The 25,241-nt window shown below is 39.6% G+C and overlaps 1 long non-coding RNA gene across 1 annotated transcript; it reads right to left on the minus strand.

Annotated features, from left to right (window-relative positions):
* Nucleotides 1-18,099: 18,099 nt before the first annotated feature.
* On the minus strand, nt 18,100-21,313 carry LOC111552391. Its single transcript, XR_002734627.1, has 3 exons — nt 21,144-21,313; nt 20,905-21,000; nt 18,100-18,377 (listed from the first exon to the last, which is right to left on the minus strand). It is a non-coding gene; the product is annotated as an uncharacterized LOC111552391 (long non-coding RNA).
* Nucleotides 21,314-25,241: the final 3,928 nt, after the last annotated feature.

The following is a 25,241-nucleotide window of genomic DNA, read 5'->3' on the forward strand; positions in this document are numbered from 1 at the left end:
ATTTGCCTCTATAATATACCCTATTTTTTAAAAATGACCAGCTACTACTGGTCAGTAAAATGATAAAGTCCAAATACCTCTTAACTATGCATTAATTCCAGCATCTCCATTCCAAAGTGCATCTCCTTTTCCTAAGACTCTGATATGTGATGTATGGTGCAGCTGCTGGGTCTCTCTATGATTTTTCAACAAACCCTCTGCAAACAGTGCCATGAGGAATAGCTCCACTCCTTGAGGAAACACTCTATCCTAGACGTTGACTGTCTTGAGGACATTCCAGACCTTTGCTAAATAGCTTATTGTGATGCCTTTCAATTTTGTTGCCTTAAAAGTGTCATTTTTTTCTTATGAGATGGTGGTAGTGAATGATAGAATTTAACACCCTTGAAATAAATTGATACACCCCTGTGATGCTGCACAAAGGACAGAAAACACACAAAGTACTGGAATTCAAGGGCTTTATTTTGATTTATCTCACTTGTATTACTACATTGACTTTATTATATTTTTACCAAGGAATAGAAGTTTATTATTAACCCTCAAGCAGTATTTCCTTGGCATAGAATGATAGTGCAGCAGAGATGTTTTTCCTCTGATGTGGAGGGAGCCATCCACTGAGTTATCCGTACTTCCCGGCTGGGAGTTGCTAACAACTCTGTCTCTAGAACAGATCAAACCTAATGATCATAGGACATTCTCTATCCAACTGCAGAAGCCAAGCATCATTTTTGAGATAGTTTTTAAAATTCTCATTATGAAAATATAAAGCCTTGGTCCCTGTCTTTAGAATTAGAAGAAAATTTGTCACTCTTTGGGGCTGTAATTGTTTCCATTAATTGCCCATGGTTGAGACTTGATGCCAGCTAATTTACCAATACCTTCAGAGGTGGCTGAGGAGTCTAAATATACGGTCTGAATTATTTGACAAACAACCATTGTCTCAGTTCCTCCAACCATGGAGAAAATTATGGTTTTTCATTAAGCATACATCTAGCTAAACTTAGTAAACTATTACTTTGCAGAGAAGCTTGGATCCTATTTTACCTAATTTGCTTTGTATTAAAATTGTTCAATTAAATCCAGGAAGAAAAATAAGGTGTTCCTCTAGTGTTTATATAAAAACAATTATTCCAAATGAGTTTCTGTATGAATATACATAGTATTTTGTCAAAAATTAATAGTTTTGACTTGAAAAAAATCATAGTACTATATATTAATTATCCAAAGCAGTGGTTTTATTTATGACTTCTTTGACACAGCTTTCATCTCAGTAGTCTCAACCCCAGAAGCCATGAAGAAAATAGAAAAGGAGCTGAATGTAGGTTTTCAGCTGGAACGGTGGTTAATTACTTCTGTTCTACACTATTCATGCTGTATGGTCAGTAACATGCTAATGAGTTTCAATTAAGTTACCTTTGCAAAACTGAATTACCTTTGCAAAATTCTGCCAAGAAACAGAAATTGGGTCATATAAGGTGGGATGTTGAATAAATATTGTCTTGCTATTGGTAAAAATATATGCTTAAACCCTCTACTCTCCCATTATCTGTGATTCAGGTCACTGCTGTGTGTTATGGGGTTATGATCATGAGTGTAAGTGGCTTAGAAGGAAATAAAAGAATTAATAGGCTAAGCAATTGTAGCACTAACATGTTCCATGCAACCTGAAAGGTGTTCATTGAACTGTTCTATCCTGAACCTTGATAGCACAACATGCTGAGGTGGGAAGGTGACTGGTCTGAAAAAAGGGGGCTGGAATTAGAGCAACATTTGTCAACATGTTCTTCCAGAACACTAATCTCTTAAAAAATAAGAGGGTAAAAATGCACTGGGAAACACTGCATATTCTACCTTCCCTTACCACCTTGGAGATTTATATAAACTGAAGTGTCTGAAACTCCTGCAATTAAAGAAAGACCAGCAAATTATTTAAGCCTGGTAACCAACATCTCCTGATAGTTTCCCAAACTAAATCCTTATTTTGAGAACCATTCATGGAATTGGTGTCCTCGCATCTGGGAACAGAAACTTTAGGAGAGTTCCTTCCATTCCCAGAACTGGTAAGAGTGACTCATGGTGCTGAAACTATTTATATAGACAACGTGGTGTGTGCTCAACACCTGCTTTCCTTCTGGGAGTCTGGGATTTAGGTATGTACTTGGCAGAGGATCCCTATGTGGTTAGCCCCGGTATAAACACTGGACACTGGGTCTCTGAGTTTCTCTGGTTGGCAACGTTTTACATGTCACAACTCATTGCTGGAGAGATTAAGTGCATCTTGTGCGACTCCACTGGGAAAGGATGCTTGGAAGTTGGCGCTCGATTTCCCTTAGTGTCACCCATGTGCCATTTCCCTTTGCTGATTGTGCATGGTATCCTTTCACTCCAACAATCACAACTGTAAGCACAAGTATCTGCTGAGTCCTGGGAGTCCTCTTAGCAAATTATCAAACTTGAGGATAGTCTCAGCAACCCCAAACATGTGTAGCAAGCAAAACAGACATGACTCTACCCTTGCAGAACTTACCAGCTGAGGATGCAGATATTATTATCAACAAACAATACTTACAAAATAATCACGTATAAATGGAAAATTTAGATAAGTTATTGTTTTAGGGAGAAGTGCTAGTTTCTGTGAGACAAGTAATGGCAAAACGGAATCTGAATTGGGGATGTTAGGAAGGCTCTCACTGAAGTGAGGATTAAACTCAGTCCCGAAAGATGGGTAGGAGTTAGTTACTCAGAACAAAAAGAAAGGGGAGGAGCAATTTGGAAAGAGGGAGTAAGAATTGCAAAGGCACTAAGCCTTGTGGAAGATGACACATCTAATAAACAACAGACCAGTATTTTAAAAAGGTTTCCAGGACCTCCGTTGAGTGGTCTTCCATAGCACTTATAGTATTGTACTGCTTCACACCAATAGCATACAAAGATTTTCAGTCCGTTTTAACCCCTCAGCACTCTGATCTTGCCATTCCATTACTGTGTATATCAGGAAAAGTCCAATCATGCTAAGGACCTTTATAGATTGAGGTTGATCCCAGAGTCAAAAGATCTGGCTTCTTTTATATATGCCTTATTAGGGAACTTCTGGGTGCTCTTAATATTATACATCTTGATCTAGGTGGTGTATACATTAATGTGTTCAGTTTGTGAAAGCCTATTGAGGTGTATACTTAAAATCTGCACACTTCTTCACAGATGTAATTTAGCTCAAAAAAAAAGTACTGAAAAAATGTGAATTCATACCCCGTTACTATCTTGCCCTGTTATCAACATGGTTTTGTTTTGTTTTGTTTTGTTTTACTTTGGACAAATCATACAGTCTCATTAAGCCTCAGGTTTATTATCTATAAAATGAATGAGAACATCTGCCAGCAGTTTTTTCAAACTTTAGTGGAAATCAGATGTCTTAATTAACAATATTATCTGATTGAGAGATGTGATCTTAGCCTGTGATGCCATTTTAAAAATTCATACTCATTTCAGTTGCCTCTCAATTATTCACTGCCTAATTATCTAATGTGTCAGTTTTCTGGACTTCAGCTCTTCTCTTCCAAACTGTTTACCCATAAGAGGCATTTCAGCAGAAAATGTGGAAATAAAGAAAAGAACAATTTTTATTTTTTTACTTGGCACAGATTTTGATAGAACAGGAAGAGGAATAAAGTCTTGAGTTTATGTATTAGTATAGTTTTTAGATTGTCAATGTATTTCCATTGTGTATGCTAACTTGAATCTCTAAAAATTTATTTTGATAATTAAAAATAATTGCTATCATTTATTGACTTTATGTTATCATAGACCAGGCTTTACATAAAATAACATATATATTATATGTAGATAGATGTAGGATTACAAGAGACTTTTGTATAAAACTTTACTGAATTAAGAAAAGAAGTATGACATTTGTCATGGAAAAAAAGAGTATAGTTGAAAAGGTAGAGAAAGAGAGGGGATGGGGATTGAAATAGATGTTGAAATCTTAGGAAGCCTTTGGAAGAACATGAAATAGTTCATGACATGTTAGAGTAAGTAAACCAAGGCGTCACAGTGATCGAGACACTAAGGTCTGTCTCTAGGGCTGGTTTAGGTAAGAAAACAAAGACAGGACCTTTCTGTCCTGTTCAAGAGAAAGAGGGCATTGGTTGTTGGGCCCTGCATACAAGATTAACAAAGAGGAGACACAGCTTTCTGCTTCTGCATGATGCCCCATCAGCATCAGCCAGGCCTTACTCTCATCCATTTTACCTAAAAGAGGCTGACAGAAAAGACCATAACACATGTGGTAGCTTCTCTGAGAGATATTCTTTAACATATGAAGCCTTAACAATGAGGTCAGCTTGCTACCAGAGGTGACAAGGTTGAGGGCAGGCAGAGTGGAATGGAATTGTGGCTGAGAGGCAGACCCCAAGTGAAAGAAATTAAAGAAATCACTGCATAAAGGAATGCTCTTAATATTTAGGCTGGTCACAAAGTAACTAAGAACAAACTTAAGAACTTTATGGATCTAACTTTGTGTCTCTTTTCCTCTCCATTCTGCTATCACTTCCCTGGAGCCTTTTGTCTCATCTATAAAAGAAACGCATAGAAATGGGTAATCTCCAAGGTCCTTCTCAGCTCTGACAGCCTTGGACTAACCCTTCCACGTGAGTGCAGCCCTTTGTACTGTATGTAATACCACATTTCCTATGGGGAGGAAACTAGACTGCAGCATAGCATTATGAATTTGAACTTCGAAATTTAAACTGCTTTGATTGTATTTTTACTGTTCTCCTAAGGGAGCAGTTCCTGTTCCTTTAGTATTTGGAAACTAAACATAGTTCTTAAAGCGAATTGGTGAAAATGACTATTATCCATCATTCAACACTGAGGTCTGTCTCCAGGGCTGGTTAGAGGGCACGTGGCTCTTTGAGGTGGAGGGAATGGAGCAGGAGAAGAAGTTTATTATGCCAAGTACTGTGCCCACTAGAAATCTCAGGAAATCCACCCTCTGGAGCTCAGTGGAATTTGGAACCACTTGGAGCTTGAAATAACTCACTTCTGCCTAAAGGAAGAAAAAAAGTATTTCCATTTTTTTCCTCTTGAAATATCACCAGTTGTTCAAGACATTTAAAAAAAAATAGCAGTATTTGGATATTTTAAAAAGAGTCAGCAAGATTCAGCTTACATTTGCCTTGAGGCTTTGTGACTTTATATTTCCAGTCAATGTGAAAAACAGTTTGAGATACCTGTTAAACTTTGAACACAGCAAGATTTACCTATCTCACTTTTTGAAGCTACAAATAATCCTATATATTTTGGTAATGAGGTAGAAAAGAAGCAAACCATATCCATATTTCTAAATGCTCTGACAACGGAACTTGCTCTACTTTGGACCCATAAAATGAACCCAGCAACAGTTCCCAAATCCATCTTGTGGATGAACCTAAGATAATTCTTAGTTCAGATTGGCCTAGAGAGAAAATTCAAATATCTGAATCATGTGGAATCTACTTAGAGGCTAGTTATTTTCATAATGAACTTAATAAATGAATAAATGACATTTGCATCAAGAACTCTGTGAATTACAGGTACTGACAGAGCTGTTTCATTTATTTCAGCAGCTTATGCTGCCAGGAGGCCCCCCATGTATCTGAAAAGATGTACCATAATAAGTTGTGTCATAATAGAAGTGGATTTTTTTTTTTTTTTTTTTTTTTTTTTGCTTTTAAATGACTTCATGTGAAAGTAAAATTAAGGCCTCTTTGGATGGTCACTGATAGGTCCTATTGTCTTAGGTTAAGTTCTTTGGAAACAGATTCTGGGACAGTTATTTGTGAACAGAAAGTTTGCTGGAAAGAATCAAAATTAAGCAGAGGGAGAAACTAAACTGTGATATAGTCACAATTATGGTCTCAGCTATGAAGGTGTGATTGCCTTTCAGATTTGTCCTGAATTAAGGTAAGGGCCGCAGGCCTTTGCACTCCCTTTCCCCTCAGTTGAGCAGTCATTGGAGGAGGGCTGTTCTTGGGGAGAGGGGAACATATATTTGAATGAGACAGAACTCTTGGGCAAGGGAAATTTCTGGAAAGCAATTCAGCTATGAGCTGACAGTAGGCTACATTCCTGACACAGGGAAATAGGTGTCCCATTCTTAAAGGGAGAATATGGCCTTCAAACAACAGCATCCGCTATAGTCCACCCCTTGGGCTGCTCAAATCCACTTACTCATATAAAAAAGGTTTACCCCATCAGAAACAGCTCCTTCAGGATTCTAGTTAGTCACTTTCCCTGGGAAAATTTAAAATAAGAGCATGACTATGATACGTTCTAGCCCCATTTCTGTACTTAGCCTGAGGAGCTCAACTGACATTCATCACTTCTCGCCTCCACCAACTCATCCTTAGCTACTATCTTTTCTGGTTTAGATGGCTTAATTATTGAGGCAACTCAGACACTTATCCATAAAAGGTCTGATTCCCTGACCACTGTGTCTTACCAATTTACTGCCAATTTGGACAAGGTAGTACCAAGAGATGTCCCAATGCATTGCCAGCTGGTCAAATGTATTCTTCCCTGCCTCCATTTAAAGCTTCCTGTCCCAGTGGAAGACCTGCCTCTGCCTGATCACCAGGGTCAGTTACTTCTGCCAGGATAGTAATTCCTTCTGTAGCTTGCCAATCTTTTGGTATAAGAAGTCTGAAATAGGGCCTGGCGCAGTGGCTCATGCCTGTAATCCCAGCACTTTGGGAGGCTGAGGCAGGTAGATTATGAGGTCAAGAGATCGAGACCATCCTGGCCAACATGGTGAAACCCCGTCTCTACTAAAAATACGAAAATTAGCCGGGCATGGTTGCGTGTGCCTGTAGTCCCAGATACTCGGGAGGCCGAGGCAGGAGAATTGCTTGAACCCAAGAGGTGGAGGTTGCAGTGAGTCAAGATCTCGCCACTGTACTCCAGCCTGGCGACAGAGCGAGACTCCATCTTAAAAGAAAATAAATAAATAAATAAAAAGTCTGAAATGACCAGATGGCAGCCACAACTCAAAGTTAATAGGAATCAGAAATTCCTCTGTCCCTGGTGGACACATTACCCCTATAGGAATCAGGACCTTTAAACCAAAAATGTCCAGAATTGCAGTTATGGGAAGCACAGCTTCTTCAAGTGGGTACCTGGAAGCAGAGCCACTCTCTTCTACCACTTGTCTCTGCACCCGCGTAGTCTACCTATTGGAAACACAGCACCATATAAACATAATTGATTCAAGGTGAACCTCAGAGTATCACCTTCAAGCTGGTGCCTCATCTGTGCTGTTAAAATGGCCATCGGTTACTCTATCCAACTGGCAGCTTCTGTGTGCAGGTGACTTGCATAACCACATGCCCACTGCTATGACTGATACACCCTCTGTGATAGTTAATTTTTTATGTCAACTTAAATGGGCCACAGGGTGCCTAGATATTTGGTCAATCTTTATTCTGGGTGTTTCTGTGAAGGTGTTTTGGATGAGATTAATATTTAAATTGGTAGACTGAGTAAAGCATATTGCCCTCCCTTACGTAGATGGGCCTTTTCCAATCAGTTGAAAGCATGAAGAGAACAAAAGGATGTCCCTCCCCTGAGTAAGAGATAATTCCCCTGCCTGGTGGTCTTCAAACTGGAACATCGGCTCTTCCTGGTTCTACAGAAGCTTTTGGCCTTTGGACTCAAACTAGACACTGGCTCTGCAGATTTTGGACTTGCCAGTCATTATAATTGCATGAACAAATTCCTTATAATAAATCACGCACACAGACACACACACACATGCATGCACACACACACACATCCTATTAATTCTGTTTCTTTGGAGAACCCTAACAAGTACACCTCCTTGCTACAAAGTGGGTTTCTTGGCTCAAAACCATGTTATTCAGACTCTTATATGGTGGTAGTTCTGCCTAAGGCCATACAAGCAGAGAGGACAATCTCATATCGATACTACTAATCAGTTTCAGGTAAGATGAACCAGTTCTCTTTCCTAGATGAAAGGGGTCCAGTGTAATCAATTTTCTATCAATAGCTAGTAGTTCTCTTCAAAGCATGGTACTATATTGGAAATTCAGTGTTAGTCTCTGTTATTGGAAGGTTGGGCATTCAGCAGTAGCTACATACGCCTTGGTGAATATGCATTCATGCTGTTGGACATATGCATAGCCTCTGTGTCTGCCACCATAACTATTCTGTTCATGTGCTCTTTGTGTCAGCCCTGGGGAGCCAGTGGCAGCCTGGCTTTGTCAGCCCAAGTACTCTGTCTACATTGTTTTTAGTGTTTCCTCCATGTAGGATGCCCTGTAGTGGGTACTATCATTCAACACACAGACCTTCACACTTGGTGCCCAATCCCATAAGTCTGTCTACTGGCCTCTTCTCCAGACTGCCTTGTCTCTACAGTCCTCTAATCTCTCTCCTGGGCCCTGATCAATCAGCCAAGCCATTTGCCACTATTCCTCAGTCCACACATATTCTTATCATGGGTCATTTTTCTGTCTACATAAAGTAGATGACCAGGTGTACCACTCAAAGTTCTGCCCCTAGGTAGGATTTCCTTTCACTATAATGTTAAGGGTCCTATGAGTGAAGCTGTAGTGTAACAGCAGTTTATTGTCATCTTTCACAGAGATATTGAGCTGACCCATCTATGAACCAAACTGAAGCTTTATCCTCCTATTTTATATGGTCATAAAGAATCCTTTATGTGGACTGGGTGCGGTGGCTTACGCCTGTAATCCCAGCACTCAGGATCACCTGAGGTCAGGAGTTCGAGATCAGCCTGGCCAACACAGTGAAACCCCATCTCTAGTAAAAATACAAAAATTAGCTGGGTGTGGTGCTTCATGCTTGTAATCCCAGCTACATGGGAGGCTGAGGCAGGAGACTCAATTGAACCCAGAAGGCGGAGGTTAGAGTGAGCAGAGATTGTGCCACTGCACTCCAGCCTGGGTGCCACAGCAAGACTCAGTCTCAACAAAAAGAAAAGAATCCTTTATGTGGCTAAAGCTCTACGTAAGCTGAGGGGAAAAAGTGTGGGTGTAATACTGGTGAACTTTGGGAATCTGGGTTACCTCCTGGTGAGATACAAGCATGCTACGTCCTCTGGCCCAGCTCATGCCTAATTCAGTAGGTACCACTTCTAACTTACAATTGTTTGCTGGGCTTGCTTGATGTTATGATTTAGTGGGTCTGACAGTAGCCAACTCTGTACCTGTAGCTGATGGAATCAGGAACAGAGATTGCTTATTTTTTGTCAGCAAGACAAAATCAAGACTTCTGAATTTTTTTTTTTTTTTTTTTTTTTTTTTTTTTTTAATGAGAGGGGAAGGAGATATTGTCTAAGAAACCAAGAGATTTTAGAGAGATCCATTGTATTCAGGAGCATATGAGTTCATAAAAAGTGAAAGTAAAACAATGAAAATGAAGAAGAAAGAAAGAACTGAGAAAAGCAGCCGCTCTATAATTCAGGGTATTCAGGATGTGGCTGCTTCCCTTTTAACATTGTGGGCAATTCAAATGAACCCCATAAAACAAAGCTTTTGGGTTGCTAAGTTTTATTATTGCTGGTGTTCGTGCGGTATCTATCTATTTATCAATCATCTAATCTATCTATAGAAAGTTTACCAGCCTGGGTAACACAGCAAGACTCCATTAAAAAAAAAAAATTATTTTTTTGAGAGGAGGTCTCGCTCTGTCACCCAGGCTGGAGTACATTAGTGCGATCATGGCTTACTGCAGCCTCCACCTCCCAAGCTCAAGCAATTTTGAAAATTTTACTTCAATTTTTGCAGAGACAGGATTTTGCTGTGTTGGTCTCAAACTAATCTAGGCTCAAGTGATCCCCCCACCTTGGCCTCCCAAAGTGCTGGAATTACAGGTATGAGCTATGCCACCTGGCCCATAAAATTTTTAAAAACATTATCCAAGCATGATGATGTGCACCTGTAGTCCCAGCTATTCAAGAGGCTAAGACAGGAGGATTGCTTGAGTCCAGGAGTTTGAGGCTGCAGTGAGATATGATCACTACAGAATAAGATTTTGTCTCTAAATAGATAGAGAGAGAGAGAGAGAGAGAGAGATAAAGGGTTTAGGAGCCAGGAGTTCAAAGCAAAGAGAGAAAGTTGTGATTTCTGGTGTTGTAAGAGACTGTGATTTGTTAATTGTAACTTGCTGCAGGGTAAAGACAAGCTTCTCACCTGAAGAGATGGTCTTGGGAAAGAGAAAATAACACCTCTAGTTCTGTTAACTGATGCCCATCCTCACATCCTTATGCTTGAAACACACAGAAAACTGGGCCTTTTTTTTTTTTTTTCTGATTTACCATATTATTAAAGACAAGAATCCTGGCTTGTATCTTTGGTATCTCAAACTATATCAGTTTGATCCATGGAGAAATTAGTATAATGGTTCTCAGACTTCAGTGAACGTATGAATCACCTAGGAGTATATTAAATTCCCGGAAACCACCTTCAGAGGTTCCGATTCAGTGAATTTAATTTTGTCATTTTCAGCAGGAAAAGCACTTCAGGTCATTCTGCTAGAGATGCTTGGAAACAAAACCTTGAAAAACATGAATCCAGTGGACCCATTTAAGGAGGTATTGACCAAATGCCGTTAATTCTTTGTGGAGTTCTTGGTCATTGTGATCACAGTGATCATAACTCTTAAAGAAATACATTCTGTAGTATATTTTAGTATCAGCATACTTTTCAGGCAATGGGAAGTTTTCTCATCCAATTGACATAAAGAGTAGATTCTACTGAATTTCCTTTTTCTCTGTTCATTAGATGAAAGACAGACATAAGCAGTGCAGATAATTAATTGTGGATGTTTGTAATGATTCAGATAATACTTAGACATCTTGATTTAAACTTTGGTTTCTCATTTAGGCCCACAGTCAACTCTAAAGCCATTATACCACTCCATAGCTTGGACTGCCAAGCAACTAACCATGAAGTATGAAGAGAATCTCAAAGCAGGGTTTCTTGAAAAATGAAATGTGAACAAAAGCTTATCTATTCCATTTAGTCACTTTTTATTGACAGAGAAGTTTCCATCTGAATATCTGAAAGAAACATTCATTAATAGATCTTTTGAAGTACTATGTATTTATTGCCTTTACTTCTGGAGAGTTTTTAATTAACCAAAATTCCCTTCCTCCATTTCTCTCCTTCAAGGGCTGTTTTTTTTTTTTTTTTTTTTTTTTTTTTTTTGGGCATGAAATTTAGCACTTGGTAGAGTATTTCTTTGCTCTCTAGATATCAAATAAGAAAAAGCATTGAAAGTGAGAAGGAAGGGGAGAAGGGTGTGGTCCCTGGCTAGGACCCCACCCCTGGGCCTGTGCCCACTGACCTAGGTGAGGACAGGCATTTTTATTTTCCTGCCCAAATGTTGCATCTCCCAAGACCACCCTGGCCTGCCATGCCCCCATCCTGTGCCTATAAAAATCCTGAGACCCTAGCAGGCAGACACACTTTGAGAGGAGCATAACAGGGGAGGAACACATGGTGGCTAGATGTAGGGAGGAATACACCGACAGGCACCAGCAGGTCCTCAGGCCATTGACCTGGCGGAAGGAAGCAGAGTTTGGCCGGAACAGTTGGAGGAGAACCCGGGCTGCTCAGTGTCCTGACTCCAGAGGAAAACTTTCCTGCTCCATCCCCCTTCTGACTTTCCCCATCTGCTCAGAGATACCTCCACTCAATAAAACCTTGTACTCATTCTCCAAGCCGAGGTGTGATCTGATTCTTCTGGTACACCAAGGCAAGAGCCCAGGATATAGAAAGCCCTCTGTCTTTGTGACAAGGTAGAGGGTCTAATTGAGCTGGTTAACAAAAAGCCACCTATAGATGGCAAAACTAAAAGAGCACACAGTAGCACACACTCAGTGGGACTTCAGGAGCTGTAAACATCCATCCCTAGATGCTGCCCTGGGGTTAAAACCCCACAAGCTGGCATCTGTATGCCCCCCTAGACGTTTGAGCAGGGGGGAACTGAAGAAGGGAGCCACTCCTCCTGTCACATGCCCTGTGAGGGGGACAAAGGAACCTTTCCCATTTCAAAAGCACTTCAAAAAGCTAAAGCAGTATGCTCCTATAAAATGACCATGATCACATAGGGATGGCTAAATGATTTTCCCATTGCTACAATATGGGTTACTGAGAAATAAGTGTCTGTCTTCTACTCTTGGTTCCTAGCATGTGCAAATAGAAGGAGCTTATTGACTTGGCAATATTTGATAACCATATGTAAATTTATTTATTTTTTGGTCCTGTCTCATGAATCTTATGAAATCAATTCCTACTACTATCATCTATTGTTCAAACACATCTGATCATGACTATGAAATAACTGGATGCTCTAAGATCAGGAACCTGTGATACCTGGCCTCTCCCTTTTTTCTTTTTCCCCTTATAGAAATTGTATTTGACCCTGAGTCCCCTTTTCTGATAAGCCTGAGTATGACTCCAAAATCCTTCTTAACACATACGCTAGGATTCTCTGCCAGTCAGCCAGGATTTCCTACCAATCAATCAGGACTCAGAGTGACATCTTTACCATCCTTCTCCTAGATAACAATTTTAGGTTATAGGTTCATCTGGACTTCTGGGAAAGAAACTAGTTACAGCATCATAAAACCTGGGCATCTAGTCCTGACACTGCCATAAACAAGCTGTATTACCCCAGGCAAGTAAGTTAATACATTGGAACCTCCATTTTCTCATCCACCATGTAAGATATTTGAACCACATGCTCTCTGAGGCACCTCCTGCCAGTTGTGAGAATTTGTGATTTGGTGAATGGAAGCCAATCACAACCTGGTTGGGTTCTTAGTAGTCATAAGAATCCAATAAAATATACTACTTTTCCATTTGTCTACCAGAAAAAGATGATTTATGTCTAACATAGCTGCTAGATGTTTGTCATGAGCTTGTGTTTGCAAATTCTTGATGATTCTTTAATTTTTATAGTCCTCTGTGAGGAGAGCAGTCACACTGCTTATAATGGAGGTAACTAAGCCTTGGTTGCATAGAGTATTTAGGAACGGTCTATGGTATAACTCAGTTTTACGATAACCATTTCTGGGTCCCTCTGGAATGGCACTTTGAGGTGATAAATGTATCTATTCCTTAATTCTACTATGACAGCCATGCTCTAGCTCTCAAGCAAAAACTTGATGCCATATCCCACTTTGAGAGGCTTTGGACAGTGATGTTATGTGTCTGAATCAACAGGCTCCTACTATAGTAACAGGCCAATCAACCCAGGATGCTGTGGTTATCAAAACCCCAGAAAGTTAGTTGTTCTGCTGTGTCTTGCTCTAGCCTTGAGCTCCAGGATGAGCTCCACAGTCCCATTAGGATCAGAGCCCAAAAGCCACCTGTGCCTCCTGGCGATTTCATCATCAGCCCAAACAGATCTGCTGGTTACTATTAGCAGTATGCAATAGGGGGTGGGAGCATATGCAATAGGGGATGGGAAAACACTGTGTTAACTGCAAATCAAAAGAATGGTGTTCTCTGCGAGACGAGGAACATCTGGTAAACATGGCTGAAAATGACTTATGTCATGAAGACACATCCTGAGCAGTCAAATAGAAAGAAATGCAAATATTCCAAGATGTTTTGTAACTTCTTGACAAAAGTGCAAGTGGAAACACAAGCTGTTTGTTTTAAATTTATGATCAGTGTTCCCACCAACACTTAGGAAGATGGACTCATCTGAAGAAGCATCATTGAGTGCACATATTTTCTTTCTGCCACTGTTTAACTCCCCCTCCCATCATCATCTCCATCTCCTCCTCCTCCTCCTCCTGATGGACTCACTGAAGAAGCATCGTTGAGTGCATGTTTTCTTTCTTCTGCTGTTTACCTTCCACTCCCATCTCCTCCTCCTCCTCCTCCTCCTCCTCCTCTTCTTCCTCCTCCTCCTCCTCCTTCTCCTCCTCTCTCTCCCTCTCTCTCTCTCTCTCTCTCTCACACACACACACACACACACACACACGCACACCCCTCTATAACAACTTAAAGATTTTAAGTACAGGATGTTATCTCTGAGGACTTGAGCTTGGCTCCAGTTGTTTTCTATTGTTTTCCAAAATGTTTCTTTTCATGGTGTTTTTCCAATCTTAGAATGAAAAGAAAATCTATGACTCACTGTGAGGTCAACAAACACTCAACATGACAGAGCTCTTTTTCTCTGTGTGCAGATTTCACTTTTGTGCTTGCAACCTTGTTGTTTGTGGATAGAAATCCTATTTATTTTGTATTTTACTGGAGATTTATTTATCCACATACTAAGTAGGTGTCAACAGTATACAAATCTTATCAGAGGCCTCACAGTATACCTGGAAATTGTGTGGCATCTGAGAATTCACATAGTGTCCTCTGAAGTGTGACAAGAGTACTAGAGTATTAGTTCTGCAGAAATCTAACACTGTTTTTTAAAAAGAGAGGGAAATATGAGGACAGGCAGAAACATTTTTTTCTGTAAAATAGTTTTTAAGGTCCCAATTTCTTTCTAGTCTATATGATATTTAAAATTTAAACTACCTGAACTTTCCAAAAATAAATTCACATAAAGTATAATTTCATGGATTAAGGAGTTAAGTGCCCAATAGAAGCTGCCCCTATGATTTCCTTTGTTAATGAACATGGGTTGTCATGATGACAGAAGGTTATTATAATCATGAAAAAACAGTAGATCTGTAAGATATCTGTGAAGATTTTCTTTGGTTTAAGGTGAAATCAAAGTCTTCTGTGAAGTTCACAAAGTGGACATCAGGAAAAATCACTAGTACCTAGATGCCCTTGATCAATATTTATTCTTGAATAGAAGTTAAACATTTTAAAATGGAAAGCAATATATCTTCTATGTTATTCTTAAACCCAAAGGGGACACAGCTAGGAGAGGTGTTCAAATCACCATTCAAAATCAGAAAGGGTCTGAAGACCTACTGTGCCAGGCTAATCTTTTTATTGCTGGGAATTAAGGAGAAACTGGGGAAGTCTGGGTTTGACACCTGGTAGTATGTGTTATTCAGTGCTCTGGGCAGTAGCTATGTACAAACCATTATAGAAAAATGCTAGTATTTCAATAATGAGTAAGGTCATGTTTACTGGGCACAATATGGGAGAGAAGTGGTCCTAGCACCAATAACAACATTCTTCATTCATCCCTCTTGGGACTAAAGCAAAATGTAGAGATTGTGCAGGGCTGAAGCCCCTCATTCCCAGTCCTCGGCATCTTGTTTTCTCCTTGAAAATCCTGAGAGTGGAGGGCCTGGAAGATGTTCCTGGCTCCGTAGGTTTATGAGAGGGTGCTGACCTTGGAGCCGCTTTCTACAAGTTGTACTGGTGCTCTGCCGGCTGCAGATCAGGGGAACACTGAGTTATGGCAGCCAATTCTGACGAAGATAAATGATCATAGCACTTGACTTTCAAGAAGATACCAAAGCAACCAAACAGAAATGCATGTGTCTGAGTAGTTAGACTAATTCAGTTACAACTGCTGCTACATTTGGTTTGCAAAAGGAGCTAAGAAAAGTTATAGGCAAGCTAGAACTTGAACGGAAATGTTGATCTGGTTTCCTGTTCATAGGAAGAGCATCATGCAACTGAAGGACATTTCTCCATTATAACTAAGCCAGGTGGATAATAACGTCTATTTTTCAGTTTACAGACACATGTTGTTTTCACAATGCAACAAGTTAGATATTATTTAACAGTTAACCAAGTAGAACATGGATGCAGATAAGCCTGGTGGTCATCTAATTATTTAGGGCTTCTATTCATTCTAAGATGATTTTTGCTATATACACTACGAGAATTCATTTTTCGGAAATCTTACTCAACATTTCTTCTCTTCAGATTTGATGGTTTGTGGTGTTACAAAAAAAAAAAAAAGTGTACCTTACCATCTGTAATTTAAAAAATTCATATGGAAGATTATTAAGTATAAACTACTTATAATTTGAGGGAAAGAGGGTTATCTTTGAGCTGGAGAGAAAAGAATGTCTTTTAAGAAAAAGCTAAGTACCATTTATGTAGAAAAGGAATTTATACAGAAAAGAGATCAACAATCATGTTTGGAGGGCATGGTAGATAAAATAATTTGTTTATTCTCTGTCATCTGAAGAAATATTAACTAAAGTCCTTGGCTATTTTTTGATTATACTGAATGAAATAGCAGCCCCATTTGACCAGGACTTAAGTATTTCAGACAGCATTATCTAAGTTTTTAAAGCATGAGCTGAATAGCAGTGAATGAAGATGAATTTACTAAAAGTTTCTCTCCTAGGCAGGGTAGAATTTGCTTGTTACGCAGAAAAATTGTAGCAAATAGTAGCAAATTGAAGAACACAACTCTAGGGATTAAGGCAGTCAACAAAGAGATGGGTCTCTGTTCTCACTGACTTTTATCTGAACTGGACCAGACGATGCGTGTAGGGATGGAACCAAGTCATCCTGCTTAGGAAACCATTCTCAGAGGTGGCTACATCTCTGTTCTCACAGTGGTTTTTAGTCCACCATCCTTGACCACACTAGGTCTTGATGCTGCATGGCTGGTTTGCTGAACAGAGTATTTCATACACAACAATGTGTGGTGCTCTCTGGCCCCACCACAAAGTTGCCTTGTATGCCTAGATGTCAACTGGAATCAGAAAGTCAGAAGAGACATCTTGAACAGGCTCTGTCTAGCACAGGAGTTCTCAGGAGGCATGAAAGGGCACCCTCATGCTTATTTTTCTGCCACAGGGTTCTGGCTAATATACTCATCCATCATTTTCTTTGCTGTGCACAGAATGAGGAGATACCTTTTTATTTGGTAAAGTCTATAATACTGAAAAGTTGTCACAGAGCACAGGCCCATCTGACAGTGAATCAATGGCGATTACGAAAGCACCTTAACCATCTTATTTGACTATATGGTTAGAAATAAGAACATTTGGTTCCTTGACCAGAAATTACCACCAACTCCAAAAACAGACATAACTCCTAACAAGCGAAACAAGTCTCTTGATTCTTCTTCTGATTTTTCATTCAGCTTCACAGTGATTTTAATTACTTCAGAGCACTGACCAATTACTTCAGAGCACTGACCAAGACAGCCAAACACTTAGAAGAAAACATAACTAAATGACAGGCTGTGAAAAAAATAATAAGACATTTTTGAGAGATGTGGCAAAAACTGAAATGTAATAAAAGTGTCTGAAGAAGCAGAGCCTAGTAATTATATGCAAAATGAAAGAAACAAAAGCAAAAAGAGATTTTGGGTCATTTCTGATTTAAGAATGATGGATAACCAGTCACCCACCAGTAGTAGGCTGGTTATTCACCCCCAACTCTGCCCTCCTCCCCAACACCAATACCCACATCCTAAGACCTGGAGCCTGTGAATATTACTTTATTGACCAAAAAGGACTTTGAAGACGTGGCAAAGAATCCTGAAATAGGAAGATTATCCTGCATTATACTGGTGAGCCCTAAATGCAGTCATACGTGTCTTATGAAACGAATGCAAATGCCAGAGAAGAGGAGAAAGCAATGTGACTATGGAGGAAGAGATGGGAATGGTATGACCACAAGTCAAGGAATGCCAGCAGCCACCAGAATCTGTTAGATACAAGGGACAGATTCTGTCTAAGAGCCTCCAGAGGGTGCTGTCAACACCTTGATTTCAGTTGCCAAATATCGATTTTGAGCTTCTGGCCTCCAGAACTGTGGGAGAATAAATTTGTATTGTTTTAAGATACCAAGTTTGTGATAATTTGGTATAGCAATCTCAGGAAACTAATGGTTTCCTCATACAAACCATTCTTTTTCCTTTATAGAAACCAAACCATTTCTTTTCATTCCGTTATCTGTTACACCATCAATGAATCAGCCAAAATAGGCAATATGCACTACAGATAACACAGTCAGCAGGCGTTTTTTTTTTTTTTTTTTTTTTTCCCCCTGGTTGATGATAATCTTCATAAAAGACCTGCCAGACACCACTCAAGAAATTTCCAAATGGCTTTCAATTTTTTGGTTTCTCTGTTCCTTCTGTTTCTTTTTTTTTTTTTCTTTCTTTATTAAAGGTAGAGTATTAACTTCATTTAGCAGTTACAGCTATTGACCTGGAAGTCCTTATCAGCAGTATAGCAGATGAGTGAGAACAAGAGTTATGGGTCCTGAATCCATAGGGAGGCCAAATTAAACACAGCCAGAAAAATGCCTCCATTGTGAGTAAAGATAACATATCTTCTTTCACATGTTGTACTAAGGATCAGGAGAGCTGAAATCTCATGTTGATTTCTAATGATTACCTTTGTCTTCTTGAGCAAATGACTTAGTTTCTCTAGGTCTTAGGGTCTTCATCTGTAAAATGAATCAATAAGATACACTGTGACATTCCTTGAACCTTTAACATTCTATGAATTCATCCAGCCCTGAGTTGAAATTAAAATCTATAACAAGCCCAGCTTTATGGAAAGAATTTGTGGTCACCTCTGTGGGTACCAGATATCTTATCATCCTAATCACAAATACCAGGAATTTCACCCAAAGCAGAGAGAGAGAGAGAGAGAGAGAGAGAAATATATATATATTGGGTTCATTTAAAAACTTCTGGGTAAAATGACATAACATATTAGAGTAAATTAACTTATCAATCTTCAAATCTGTAGACAGATTACACTAGAAATATTAGCTTATATGTCTTTCTATCCCACTAAACAACAATCTTTGTGACAGAAGGGACTAGATCTTATATACCACTGAATCCTCATGACCAAGTACTTAAATGCTGGTACAAAGTAAGTGCTTAGTAAATATTTGTTGTACAGATGCATGGCCAGTTGGGTGACTTCTCTCCCATGATAGGATATCAGAAGAGAAGTGGGCAGTAGAATGGCTGAGAAGGTCCCAGGAAGGGGAGCACAAAAACGAAAAACCAAAAACATCATCTACATCTCTTGGCTGTGATGGACAGTACAGTTCCCAAATCACTTACCCCAGACTTCACTCATAGCTTAAAACCTTTATCATGTTTCCCTGGAGAGAAAATTGGGTGCTCTTAATCAGAGGTTTGGTTTCTTTTTAAAACATTCTTTATCTCTCTGAAGCACCATTAGACTGTTAATTGAAATAAAAGAGACTTAATTTGTAACTGGGACTTGATGAAGTGGTAATTAGAAACAAATGCTATATTGCATTTGAATGCTTTCCTTATTATTCGCATGTCTATTGATTCTTTTTAAACCACTCTGTTCAGTTGAATTTCAGTAGATGAATTTCAGGTATTTTTCCATTGAAAATGACAGTGAAGAAAATTGCCAAGCAATGAGACATTAAGCAAAGAAATGAGTATTTGGCTGGGCTATTTTTCATGATCTTTGCTATTTTTAAAATAATTAATCCAGCTTGTGAGGAAAAAACTATGGTGAGTTATGCCCCCGTCTACCTGCAAAATTAGTCTAAAAACACAATGTTATCAAGAGTGGGCCTGAACTTGATTTGTAACAGGTTACACTTTAACACTTACGGCTTAAAAAAAAAAAACAGAGAGTTCTTAATTTATAGGATCTTTAGGAAAGGGTGCTAATAGTAAATTAAAAATATTCCGCTCAGTTAGGTGACTCTGTGTTTAAAATCTCTTCTGTTGCTAGGAACCAAGAGATTTACAATGTTTTGTTTCTTTTTAGGCTGACTTGGGGACTACTACTGAGAGATACGGGACCTTTCTCCACATCCTCCTCAGACAAGCCATTCAAATCACTACAGTTTATACTGTAAGGTACTGTCTATTACACTCTGGTACATTGTTATCTATAAAATATATACTCAAATAAATGAGTTACAAATATTTATCTTTATTACATAATTAAACTGGACATACTTTAGCTAATAAGATTTCTTTTCGAAAACTAACTTTCTGTATCTGTTAAATCTAATCCGTGGGAAAGGTGGACCCTTAGCAACTGGTCTGTGGGTGCAAATAAGATAAAATCTAAACTACGCCTTCCTCCTCAGTCCCTGGCCCCCTTTTCCTTGTATTAGATGTCTTCGTTCACTGCCCAGAACTTCTGTTATACCTCTAGTCTCCATGTGCCTCTTCCTGAATCATCTTCATAGTTCTCTGCTCTTCACCCTTCAATTGCTTTCTCTCTCCTTGCCTGTTTCTTAGGAAATGACATCTCTCTCTGGCTTCACCAACCACACACTAGAGTGTGTCTGACTAGTAGCAGACACTAGTCTGCTGCTAGTTAAGATCTGGGTCATTATGAAATGATTATTCCACAAGATCTATATCAATAGTGGAAAATAATACACTTTTAAAACCCTTATCATTGGGCTGAGTTTTTGAACATCAGCCAGCTTTAGCAGAATGTGAACATAGCAGCATGCAGTTAGATACAGAGTGGCATCAGTTCCTGAGTTCTCTTATCCAAGTCACCATTTTTGGATGGGGTCTCAAAAGAATTGGGAGATCCTGGACAAAGTTCCCTAGGGAACTGAGATTCTCTGAGGAGAGTTCTCATAATCAGACTCATAGGGGAATTTATGACATTATCATTCACATTTACTCCTTCACTAAACCCCTCCTCACCATCCCCACTGACTTCAAAACAAAACAACCACTAGGCATGATCTCCCCAAACAGTGTAACAATGTTGTCTTTCAAGACTTAGTTTCTGTCACGGGATAGAAAGTGTCACTGTGGTGCTGGCAAGGACACACTTTCCCTGGAAGACACTCAGAAGAAATGGAAGAACATAGTGACTTGGCTCTGGGAATTCAGAATTCTGAAGGATTCCTTTTCCTCCAGAGTAAACCAAGAGCAAATCAAATTGCTTGATCTCCCTTCAGCTCTCTCATTTTCTTTTCGCACATTTGAAGTGCATACCTGACCTTGCCTCTGAATTCCACAGCTGTCCCGGAATCACCGGATTACTTCCTGTTTGGTTGATCAATGTTATCTTCCTTTATACAAATCAATAGTCTGAAAGTCACAAGCATCATTTAAAAAATTAAAGAGCAGACACAACTAAATGAGACAGTGGGACTTACGCAAATTTAATATCCAGGTCAAACTGAATTCACCCAGCAAAAGGAACAATAATTTATTTTGTTGTACCCAGTTACCTCCAAACAGACTTTGATTATGTTGATTGCTGAGGATGCATGACAAAGAAAAACAGCTGGAACTAGCAGTCATAAATCTTGGGTTCTTGTTCTGGGTTTGCTGCTAACAGGCTTTGTGACCATAAGCAAATCACTTAACCTCTCTGTGCCTTTTCTATCTGTTACCCCATCTGTAAAACATAAATAATAGTGCTTGCCCTAACCTGACTTCTGTGACCACTTTAATACAGCTAATGTTACTAAAATAATTAATCCAGCTTGTGAGGAAAAAATATGGGTGAGTTACACCCACTCTACCTGCAAAATTAGTCTAAAAGCACAAAATATATAAACTAAATAAAAAATAAGATGTACCACAGTGAGTTATCCTAATCCAACTCTCTTCCTTGTTCTTTTATATCGGGATGAAGTTACAAAGTATTTAGTTAACTAACCTGACACTGTTAAAGTCTTTCTAAAAGGCTGTCGTATTTAGAAGAAGCTGAAATTAAAAAGACAAATGAATGGCTCTTTCTCTCAGGCATCACTTTCCTTGGGAGCAAAATTAACCCAGCATCCTAACCACTGACTGATGTGGCTATGGTATTACATGTTAGTGAGAAGAGTGGGAGGGACACACAGGAAATGGAGAGGATGACTATGATTTGAGCTGTTTGCAGAGTCAGTCTCTCCTTTGGGGTCAATGGTGGGGGCAGCATGTAATAAATCTTCTGAGATGGGTGCCTGAGACCTTGTTACCGGAAGGGACTGTTTGACTAGCCACCATTCTTTTTTTCCGCCCCCGCCTCCACCCCCCCGCGGAGATGGAGTCTTGCTCTGTCATCCAGGCTGGAGTGCAGTGGCGCAGTCCCGGCTCACTGCAACCTCTGCCTCCCAGGTTCAAGCAATTCTCCTGCCTTAGCCACCCTAATTGCTGGGATTACAGGCACCCGCCATCGTGCCCGGCTAATTTTTGTGTTTTTAGTAGAGACAGGGTTTCACTATGCTGGCCAGGCTGGTCTGAAACTCCTGACCTCGTGATCCACCCGTTTCAGCTTCCCAAAGTGCTGGGATTACACGCGTGAACCACTGCGCCCGGCCCATTCTTTTATATGTTACACATCCACTTTCACTGAAGAGTATGGAAACTATTTATGTCCTCTTCTTTGTATATGTGTCAGACTTGCCAAATAAAGTGCCTGGATGTTCTTAATTTCTAAAAGGCTTTAGAAAGGAAAAGGCAGAAAGCTTAGTCAATAAAGGCTCACAAAAGACAGGCTTGGGGTCCCACTGCATGTCTTTCCCCACTAAAAATATAAATGGGCGTATCTGATCCGTAGGTGCTCTAATTTCTGAATACCCAACCTACAATCTGCTACTTAGTCAAAGATAAGTATGATTTGCTAAATTATATACTTAAACCCAGCCAAAGTGGCAAGGTTTTCCCTGTCAGATTAAGAAAGTTTAATTAACTTGTCTGTTATGTAGATAGCAAGGATTGGGGTCAGAATTTGAATGCAGCTCTCTCTGACAGTCAAACTGGCAAAGCCAGTAAGTTTTTGACTTCTCCACCCTGAGGTGATAGTTGTGAATCACATCCCTAGCCCTTACTTTAGTCTGAAAGGGTTTGAAGTGATTTAGAAGTGGAGGGAGTACCTCATTTCCGATTGCATTCGTGAACTTTCGTCTCACTCACAGATTGTGAAACCTTTAATGCTGTTGTCATTACTGACACTCATTTGCAACATATGGATTCACTGGGCTTTCACAGATGGAGCTCTGGCTGCCTTTGTTGACTGATAAGTGGAAATTCGTCATGGGGACCCTTGGAAAGTGAGCAAGGAAAATATCATGCAGGAAAATGTTGTCACCTGAAAAAGTTATGCAGTTTACAGAGTATGAATGTGCTTTCTTAAGAACTCCCATGTCTTAAAGAAGTTTTTAATACTTTTACTCAACAAACACTTATATAGCCCTTACTATGGGCTGACAGTGTTAGTGCTTAACAATTATTAACTCATCCAATTTTCATGAAAACTTGATGGGGCAAATACTATTATCATCTCTGTTTTGCAGATGAGAGAGTTGAGGCATACAGAGCTTTAGTAATTTTTGCCCAAAGTCACAAATACAATTTATGGCAAATCTAGGATTCAAATCCAGGTATTTCTGCTCTAAACACCATGCTCTTGAGCATTCTGCTATACTGCTTCCAGAAGGCAGTTGGTGTAGATGTGACGTAAACAAAAATTCAGTAAAGTGAATACTAAGTAGTATGAAGCTGAATATTTTCTCCTTTGGTTTTTAGGTTTTTATTAGCTTCCCAAGTAAAAATATCTTTAAAGCATTAAAGTTAGGAGTTTGACATCTAACATACGCTTATTTAAAAAGAAATTGAAATGATTTTCGATTAGTAAGGGTGGCTTAGAGGACTCGGTCCTCCATGTGTACTTGCTGGGGCCAACTCTACTTCACTGTGCACTGGAGGCCGGAGGAGCCCATTGCTTGCTCACGTGTATCCAGGAGTAGCACATGCTTGGCCTATGGTGGGCCTTCAAGGTTGAATGAATGAATGCCAAACCTTATCCTGCCTTCTGGTGATGGGGGCTTGACTCAAGTGCTGAGAGAAGACATTTTCTCCTTCCCGCCTTCAGTGGACCTTGAGATACATTCCTTAGTCTCCCTGAAGAGATTCCTTTGCTCCCTTGGGACTTTTCTATTTCAGCCCTAGTTCTTTATGCCTTTTCCTTCTTGTTAAATCTTCTGTTTTCACCACTCTTTTATTGTTTAATATATACCTTAACTAATATTTATTAGCAATTATTACATGCAAGCTCTCTATTGATGGTTTCATTTTAACCATCATAAAATTGTGGCAAACTCTTAAGTCAATGCAACTTCCATCATGTGCAAACAACTGCATGACCTTCATGTGTCCCATGAACCTCCCAGTAGGAGGCTGCATCAGTTTCCTGTGGCTGCTATAGCAAATTACATCCAACTTGGCATAACAAACCCAGACTTATTTTCTTACATTTCCAGAGGCCAGAAGTCTGAAATCAGTTACACTAGGCTAAAATTAATGTATAGGCAGGTCTGGGAGACTCTGATGGGTGAATCCTGTCCTTGGCTTTTCCAGCTCCTGGGGCCACCCACAATCCTTGGCTTATGACCCTATTCTTACATTACTCTAACCTCTTGCTTTCATAGTCACATCCCCTCCTTTTTCTTCTGCAGTGAAATCTTCTTCTGTCTCCCTCTTTTAAGGACACTTGTGATTACATTTAGGGCCCACCTGGCTAATTCAGGCTAACACCCCAATCTCAAGATCCTTAACTTAAGCACAACTTCAAAGTCTCTTTTGCCATATAAGGCAATTGTAATGGTTAGTTTTTGTGTCAACTTGACTGGGCCATGGATTGCCAAGAACTCTGGTTAAACATTACTCTGGGTATGTCTGTGAGGGTTTTTCAAGATGAGAATAACATATGAATTGGTAGACCAAGTAAAGCAGATTGCCCTCTCCAGCGTGAGTGGGTCTCAACCAATCCCTTGAGAGTCTGAATAGAATAAAAGGTGTAGTAAGGGAGAATTCACTCTCTTTGCCTGACTGTCTTCAAGCTGGGACATTGGTCTTCTCCTACCTTCAGACTCAGATCGGAACTTACACCACTGAATCTCCTCTCTCAGGCCTTTGCATTTGGACTGGGACAATACCATCAGCATTCCTAGCTTTCTAGCTTGCCAAATATAGATTGCAGGGCTTCATGGCTCCATAACCATATAAACCAATTCCTTCTAAAAAATCTCTTTCTACATGTGGTGTATGTGAGGCGGGGATTGTATCTCCTCTTGGTTCTTGTTTTCTGGAGAACCCAGACTAATATAACACATATCCACAGGTTCCAGGATATGAACATTTTTGGGGGCCATTCTTCAGCATACCTAGATGCTCAAAGACATTTATTTATACAGTATTCTAAGAATCAGATAATCATTTTTATGTTCATCAGACAAACGAAAAACACAAAATATCAAATATGTTTCCTCTTTTTAGTAAGACAGTCTGAATGCAATTAATCACAGTCATAATTGAGTTGTATAAGGAGTCATTTTCTC

This window comes from Piliocolobus tephrosceles, chromosome 8 (genome assembly GCF_002776525.5).
Source record: "Piliocolobus tephrosceles isolate RC106 chromosome 8, ASM277652v3, whole genome shotgun sequence".
Lineage (NCBI taxonomy): Eukaryota > Metazoa > Chordata > Mammalia > Primates > Cercopithecidae > Piliocolobus > Piliocolobus tephrosceles.